The sequence below is a fragment of the Octopus bimaculoides genome, chromosome 18, assembly GCF_046866305.1.
Source record: "Octopus bimaculoides isolate indiv1 chromosome 18, ASM4686630v1, whole genome shotgun sequence".
NCBI lineage: Eukaryota > Metazoa > Mollusca > Cephalopoda > Octopoda > Octopodidae > Octopus > Octopus bimaculoides.
Window position 1 is genome coordinate 27,023,148 of NC_142945.1, and position 9,407 is coordinate 27,032,554.

Sequence of the window (9,407 nt, forward strand, 5' to 3'; positions counted from 1 at the left end):
AACAAAAGTAATAAGATGAGTTGTGCAGGGAAGAAGCAGGAAGTTGAGTTGGTATACTTGTGACAGTAAAAGCTTTCCGTCCCAAGGAAGTATAAACGCGGGAAAAAGAGAGGAGGAAAGAATGAGAGAGACAGAGAGAAAAAAAACAATGGGCAGCGACAGAACCAGTAACAAGAGCAGATCATGAGAAGCTGTTCTTCCGATAGCATCGCCAGTCGAAGCTCTCCTTTAAGCAGACTAAGAGGAAGACCCCTTTCTAGTAGTGCCACCCATCTTCTTAAATGTGTGGGGAACAAATGTAGACCAGAAAGCAATGGCAGACAGTTGCAATAGGTAAAAGAAACAAAAGAAAAAGATGAACTTACACAGGCTTCTAGGAGTGGAATAAAAACATGGGTATTGACCGAGAATCCTGCTCTCATATATTCGCTCAACTTCACAGGATTCCGAAGAGAGATCGAGTGCTGGTTAATTTAATATTTAGTATTCCTACGCATTTAATTAGTCAGTCTTAACTTTCATCCTTTCAGAGTGGCTACAATAACGTACCAGTTAAATACCGGGGTCGATGTAGTGACCTGGCTCCCGTCAGTTACGATGACGAGTGTTCTAGCTGCTCGTGAAATTAACCTGCAAGTGGCTGAGTATTCCACATTCACACGTATATTTAACGTACATTCATCGTAATGGGACAAGGCTGGCCATTGAAATACAGGTACAATTCATTTTTGCCAACTGAGTGAACTGGCAGCAAAGTGAAATAAAGTGTCATGCTCAAGGGCACAATGAATAACGAACTCACGACCTTACGTAAAGAACCGGACGAAATGCCACAAAACATTTTGCCCGGCGTTCTAATCAATTCTGCCAACCTATCGTCCCTTTTTCCTGAGGTGTAAAAACGATTTTAGAACTAACAAATCGACTACAAATTGCAACTTTCAGATAAAAAGTATTGATAAATGCATCATTCCGCCATACTTAGCAGAATGAAATGTTAAGACATTGTTAAGCTAAGCGACACTGCATGAGACAAGCTGAGTAAGATCTGATCTTAGCCTTGTGGATGTAAGCATTGCTCATATCTTTAATATTATCATTATTACTAAGGCAGTAAAGGCGGTGAGCTGGCAAAATTGGTAGCGTTCCAGGCGAAATGGTTCGTGGCGTTTCGTCCGTCTTCACGTTCTGTGTTCAAATTCCACCGAGGTCGACTTTGCCTTTCATCCTTTTTGGGGCCGATTAAATGAGTACCAGTTGATCACTAGGGCTGATGTAATCGACTTACCCGCGCCCCCGAAATTTAAAACCGATATTATTACTACTATAAGGCGGCGAGCTGGCAGAATCGTTAGCACGCTGGGCAAAATGTTTAGCGGTATTTCGTCGTGTTTGTGTTCTGCATTCAAATTCCGCCGGGGTCGACTTTGCCTTTCATCCTTTCGGAGTCGATGTAATAGACTTAACCCCACGCCACCAACATTTCTGGTCTCGTACCAAAAATTTGAAACCCATTATTATTATTATTTCTTCTGGTGCTCCTACAATTAATCTAAGCATAGTACTTAGTATAATCTGAACATGTGTATAATTATAAGGAAAAATGATTCATCCCGAATAAAAACATTCTTTCAACATCCAATTTAAGATCAGAGATATATTTGCCTATTATACAGAAGAAAGAAACATAATCAGATTTACTAATACCTCGATAATAAACAGACGAAAAAAATGGTTGAAAAGCATGCTGCGGTAAGTTTATGTGTAAAGCATTTAAAAGTGTAGATTAACACTAACCATTCATATACATCTTTGTTCACACATTTTCTCATACTATATGTGTCTGTATGTAGATGTAGGTATGTGAATACACAAACCCGCACAGACACACACACACACACACACATATATATATATATATATATATATATATATATATATATATATATATATATACATACATATATGTGTGTGTGTGTGTGTGTATGTATGTATGTATGTGTGTATATATATATATTTACATACACACACGCGTACGTACATACATAATACATACATAGATACATATTTGTGTATGTATGTATATACATGTGCACATAATTACAGTTATACGATCAGATAGTGTTTTAATGCAGGTGTAATTATGGAAAGACAGAATCTCCATTGTTGAACATACCTGGAATCCAGTAGCAGGTCTATATGTTACATACAATCTGTGTTAATTATACTTCCACTCTAATTGCCCCTTCATAATTGTCGGTTGTAGAGAATGTTTTAAATTAGCAACATGATTTGGGGGTATATTCTTAGCTGAATGTTGTCTACGATCCGTCTGCGGAGACCCTTTGCTATTTGCTGAATCAGTGTCATGTCTGGTGAGAGAATAATTGAGGATGGCTTCTAAATTGTGTTAATGTCACAGTCGGCTGAATCGATAATACAGCGACCTATGAACTACACAGTCAGCTGTTCGTATCCCGTCAGCAGATGCTTTCTCTGTGGCTAAGGTGTTAATTAACTCTAATTGACATACACTGCTGTCTTGTAAATAAGTGCAAAGTCACATCAGTTTATGTCTAATAAATGTTTCTTTAGTTGTAATAATGAGTTCAAATCTTCTTGTGAGGGTTAAAAGAGAATTAATAATATGCAGGAAGGCCTAATACTCCTGACATATTAAATTATTGAAGTATTCAACAGTCTCACATGGACTTAGAGGGGAAGAGATAGCCACACGTACATACAGGTACACGCGCACACAAACACGCATGAGTGTGTGTGTGTGTGTGTGTGTGTGTGTGTGTGTGTGTGTGTGTGTGTGTGTGTGTGCGTGCGCGCGTGCGTGCGTGCGCGAGTGCGTGCGTGCGCGAGTGCGTGTGTGTGTGTGGAGACGCGTGGCTTAGTGGTTACGATGTTGTACTCATCGTTGTAACATTGTAGTTTCGATTCCTGAGGCAGATGATGTGTTGTGTTCTTGAGTAAAACACTTCATTTCACGTTGCTCCAGTTCACTCAGCTGGCACAAACGAGTAATCCTATCCCGGAAGGAATACATATACTACAGAATCCGGAAACCGGTCTTAAGAGCCTGCGGCTTGGAATGGATTGTTGATATGTGTGCTCACGCATGTGTATGTGTGTGTCCGTGTATGTGTGCGCGCGGGTGTGTGTGTGTGTGTGTGTATGTGTGTGTGTGGGTGGGTGGGTGTTTGTGTGTGGGTGTGTGTGTGTGTGTGTGTGTGGACACACGTTCATAAAGTCGTATTATATATGTATGTATGTCACTATTCAATTTTATTTCAATATTTCTTGCCAATAAAGAAAAAGCTGGTTTCTAACCTAGAACCAAGGTTACTTCATTGAAAGTTCAACATCAACAGGGTATTTTTCATGTATGTATGTAAATGTGCAGTATTTGGAGTCAGTGCATATGCAGATTTGTATGCTTTGTTTTATGTATGTCTTCTCATACGTACAGTTGCATGTCTAGACATGCGCATATATACTTAAATGATAAACTTCTGGAAAGTTTTACAGATTTTTACAGTTCCGGTGATGGTTTGGATCCGTAATGTTTGAATCAGCTTCCCCCTTTCTAGTTTTGAGAAGCCAAATTTCTCTAGATTGGCATTCAGGCAGTATGTTATATATCTCAGTGCCCCATTAATTACAGATATAATCCTGAACTTGTAATCTGGGTAGAGTAACTGCAGATTTCTCAATAGTTTAGCATATGTCTTTCTTTATTCACTTTTCTTTAGCCTTATGTTAACATCGGCCTGGCAGCTAATTTCCACAACTGTAAATAGTTTCCCTTCCTTATCCCAAATCACTATATCAAGTCTATTATGTTTACATTTCATTGAGGTTTTCACTGGGACATTCCACCAGTACTTTTTTTTCATTGTGAGTGGCTATGGCTTCTACCATACTGTGGGTTCTTATCTATTTGGCTTTAGGGTTATCCTTCCGACGGATCTCATTATACAGTGTCTTAGCTACAATATCATGTTTCATCGGTGGATAATATCGTGATGACATTTTCGGATAACTGCTCATAATGTGGGTGATATCTTCGGTGTTAACTCCACAAAGTCTGCGTCGGTTGTCACATTTTACTGTGTTCGTGTATCTCTGACCCTTTTGTGTATCAGGTATTTGGTTGATATTTCTTGTTCCTGAATTGCAAACGCATACCCTTCAAAGTGGGAGTTAATAATCCGGCTGTTGATCCATGATAGACTGCTTTGATAATCAATGATGCTATCATCTCGGAGCTTTCTTCTAACGTATCCATGCGTGGTCTTCTGCTCATATACGCTCATCCTTTCATCTGATGATATGTTGTGGTAGAGTCGTGCGCCCCCTTTGGGCATGTATTTGCAGTTATCAGAGAAGGAATGCTGTTCAAGGAGCTGCTTTCCAAGTCTCACGATGTTATCAGCCTATTGTATGCAAAATTGGTCAAGGAATGCACTTCGACACATGGTGATTAAAAGACGTTGCCGAATGGATATCATACGATATTCAAAGGCAACCTGCATAGACATTAAACGGCTCTCTGGAGGGTCAAATGAATGAACCTACTTATGGATATACTATCTTTTGAAGAGGCCTACCTAAGGGTCAGTGTAGAGAATCCGGTGTTGCATTTGCTCTCAAGAATTCATTAGTATCCTCTATTGCAAAATTTCCAAGTGGTATATCTGAACGAACCATGTCATGCCGTATAAAACTTATAAAAAGTAGGTTACTTTCCGTTGTCAGTACTCATGCTACAACAATGTCTCATTCTGATGAAACTGTAGGACAATTTTCTGTAGATCTAGCGCAATTATTGAGGAAAGTACCAATTTCTGACACGCTTGCCATATTGGGAGATTTCAACGCAAGAGTTGGACATGACTGCGTTTCATAGCCTGTTTTAGGCCGACATGGGATTGGAAAATGTAATGTAATAAAAAATGGAATAGCTCTTTCGACGCTTTGTACTGAGAATAATCTGGTTGTTACCAACACTCTGTTTAAGCAGAAAAATAAATATAAAACCACCTGGATGCACCCACGATCTAAGCGCTGGCATCTCATAGATTATACTTTGATCAGAAAACGTGATATGAAAGATGTTTCTAGTGTTCGGGCCATGAGAGGATCAGAGAGGTGAACTGACCATCGCCTAGTGCGTGGAAAAAAAAAAAATTTTCGATAATATCTAAAAGTCGACAGTCTGGCCCTTGGAAATCTTCTTAGCCCCTTGTGGAGCATAGGGCCGGTTTCCCGGTTTACATGGCGTATGTGTTCCCCGCTAGCTGGACGGGACGCCAGTCCATCGCAGCTTTTTACTCAAGAAATAGGAAGAAAGAGTGAGAGAACGTTGGGGCGAAAGAGTACAACAGGGGTCGCCACCACCCCCTGCCGGAGCCTCGTGGAGCTTTTTAAGTGTTTTCGCTCAATAAACACACACAACGTCCGGTCTGGGAATCGAAACCGCGATCCTCTGACCGCGAGTCCGCTACCCTAACCACTGGGCCATTGCGCCTCCAGTCTGGTCCTGAGCTACCCAAAAAGTTAAATGTTGCAAACTTTAAATCATCAAGCAACTTGCAAAGATTCCACGATGCTATAGAAAGTATCAATCTTGACCCAAACAATCTATGGAAAGATTTCAAAACAAAAATATTTCAGGCTGCAAGTTCGTCAGTGGAATTTAAATCTCATAAGTCCAGTGACTGGTTCTCAGATAAAGCAGTAGAAATTCTTGATCTACTTTTAGAAAAACAAAACTTAGGCAATAGACTTCTTTCTCAGGCCTTGAACCCCAACTCAAAACGAAGCTTACAGAAAGTTGAAAAGGAAAGTGCAGACTGCTCTGAGGAAAATTAAACAGGAATGGTGGAATGATAGAGCAAAGGGGTACAAGAAGCAGCTGATAAAAATGATGCCAAGGGTTTGTACTCTTATGTTAAGGAGGTATATGGCCCAAAATCTTCTTCAATAGCTCCGGTTAGAACAGCAAATGGACGTTTGCTTCTGACTGATATTGCTTCTGTTCATAAGCGTTGGGTAGAACATTTTTCTGTACTTTTGAATAGACCATCATCTGTTGACATGAGGATGATAGAAAAAATCGAACGCTTTCCAGTTATAGAAGAGATGGCATTTGAACCAACTCTAAATGACATTTATTTAGCTGTGAATAAGCTGAATAACAATAGGTCTCCTGGGTCTGATGGAATCGGTGCAGAAGTCTAGAAATATGGGGATGACAAAATGTTTGAACTCTTAAATATATTAATTTGTCACTGTTGGAGAACTGAGAAAGTGCCTCAAGACTGGATTGAAACCATTTTAGTCTCCTTGCATAAATCGGGGCCAAAGGATCTGTGTGGTAATTTTCGTGGGATTTCGCTCTTGTATACGGTTGGAAAAGTAATTGCTCGCATTCTGTTAGAACGTTTAAGTACCTTCATAGTTCCACATATGGTGTCTGAGTCTCAGTGTAGTTTTCACTCCTCTAGGGGTACAGTTGATTGTATCTTTACTATCATACAATTTCAGGAAAAGTGCATTGAACAGGATCTTGCCTTATAACATTGCTTTGTTGATTTGAGCAAACCATTTGATACTGTTAATCGAAATGCTCTGTGGCTAATACTAAGTAAAATAGGTTGCCCATAAAAATTTGTAAACATGATCAGAGTTTTACATCAAGATATGAAAGCTAGAGCTAATTTTGGTGGAAGGCTCTCTGAATCTTTTGCCGTGGAAAATGGAGTAAAGCATGGAGACCTTGATGCACCTACCCTCTTTGCAATATAATTTGCCGTTGTGTTTTCACGCGCTTTTCAAAACTCCGAGGCGGGTATTTACATGAAATATCGAACAACAGGGAATGTTTTTAATCTAATCAGACTGAAATTCAAAACGAAGGTTTTTACTTCGCGCAGTAGGGAACTCTTATACGCTGACGATTGCGATCTAGTCAGTCATTTTGAAACAAGTCTGCAATCTTTTGTATTCGCATTTGACTCAGATTGTAATGATTTGGGCTTGAACATCAACTTGAAAAAAACAGTTATAATGTTTCAACCTGCATGTGGCATTGTTTGTAACCCGCCAAAAGTTTTGTTAGGGGTAAGTTACTTGAGGTTGTTGATTCTTTCATCTACCTTGGAAGTTCTGTACAAAATGATGGAAATCTGGACGCAGAAATACATCTACAGCACAAGCATTTGGTGGTTTGGAGTTACACGTTTGGCGCCAACAACATATAAATAACAATATAAAATTGGCTCTTTACAAATCATTTGTCTTACCATCCCTGTTGTGTTCTTCTGAAACATGGAGATGTTATGAAAGACATTTCAAATTGTTAGAACAATTCCACCAAAAATGCCTTCATCGCATTTTAAACATTAAATGGTATTCTTTTACTCCAAACACAGATGTCCTTGCGTCCGCAGGCATCATCTCAATTAAAGAAATGATTCTGAAAAACCAAATGAGATGGTGAGGCCATATTGTTCGAATGACGGATGAACGCACACCCAAACAGTTGTTTTATGGTGAGCTTGCAGAGGGGAAACGCTATCGGTGTAAACCTATAAAAGGTTTAAGGACGGCATAAGGACTACCATGAAGTCACTTGGATCCAGAGAACATGACGAACAAAAGTGTGGAGTGGAGTGAAAGCGTTTGAAGAGGCCAGGATAACACATGCAAGACTCAAGAGAGATTTAAAGAAGAATGTTACGACAGAGAAGGTGAATCACAATGACCTTTTTGTGCGCAGTTTGTGACAGACGATGTCTTTCTTTTAATGGGTTCAAATCTCATCTGCGAACCCAAGGAAAACGAACCGCCACCAACTATTCTGCTTATATGTCTGTGTACATCTTTCAATGCAATGTATGCCAGAAGATCTGCAAGTCTAACGGAGGCCTCGAAAGACATTTTAAGATCCACAAAGATCAGAACTTAACTGCAGTTCTTGGTAGTCCAAATCGGATACACGGGTGTCTTTTCAAACATTGACTGGTTTAAAAAGCCACATTAGATGATTCTAAGGTGTAGGTACAGGAGTTGGTCAAACTCTGCATAAGGAGTAGACAACTACCATGTATGTCATTATTCAGTTTTATTTGACTTGCCGTGTCCCCAAAGCATGTACCGAAAGTGATAAAAATCAAACATCCATGATGTTTGAAATGATCACCAGTGCTGGCGACGTTATGCTTCCATTCATCTTCCCACACGGCCTCATACTCAACACGGAGGCCTACATCAAGTGCATGGAGGAGGTAGTGCTGCCCTGGATCAAGAGGATAGTTGTTGGAAGACCCTATGTCCGGCAACAAGACTCTGCAACGTGCCACACAAGCAGGAGAACCCAGTCATTGCTGTCAGACAGTTTCTGTGACCACATCACCCCAAACATCGGGCCACCTAACTCCTCAGACTGCAACCCCCTTGATTATTATGTGTGCGGCGCAGTTGAGCGAGAGACCAACAAAACTCCTTGTAACATCAAAGATGAACTGAAGGCAAGGATTATGGCAGCATTCACCAACTTGAACAAGGAGAACGTCCAGAAGAGTTGCAGGAAATTCCGAAGTCTTCTGGGGGCTATGGCTGAAGTCAATGGCAATTTTATTGAATAAATATTTACTCTTTAGTATTTCAAGATATTTTTACATAAGTTTGATAAATATATGTTAAAATGAGATGTCAGTGTTATTTTCATTTTTGCGTAATTTAGATGACAATATATTCACTGCACCCTCTGTGTGTGTGTATATATATAGAGAGAGAGCGAGGGGGGGAGGCAGACAGACAGACAGACGGACAGACAGACAGACAGACAGACAAACAAACAGGCGGGCAGACAGACAGACAGACAGACAGACAGACAGATAGATAGATAGATAGATAGATAGATAGATAGATAGATAGATAGATAGATAGATAATAGATGAAGCTCTACTATTATAATTTGACTCCGTTAAACAGCGGTTTTATTCAGTTTTGTGTAATATTAAATGGTGAAGAGGTAAATCTTACTTTGACTACATCGGTGATTAAAATTAGAGGTATAATACGTCCTTGCCAATATCTGCGTAAATTGAATAAAGAAAAATTGATTTCATCAATGTGGCAAAGTGCAGTATGAACCCACGTCTTTTGATGTGGCTGGCATTTACTTGTGGAGAGTTTTGGATGCTGGAATGCTAAACAATAATGAATTGATAGTGTTAAGTAAAAGTAGTGTTCGTCCCGAGAGCTCACAAGAGCAAAAGAAATTGAAATTACAGTAGTGTTAGATCAGAGAAAATATATAGATTGAGGCTGCCTAAGGAGAAGGTAAGATATGGCGTGGGGAGAGACTCCCGATAAAATTGGTGAGCTTT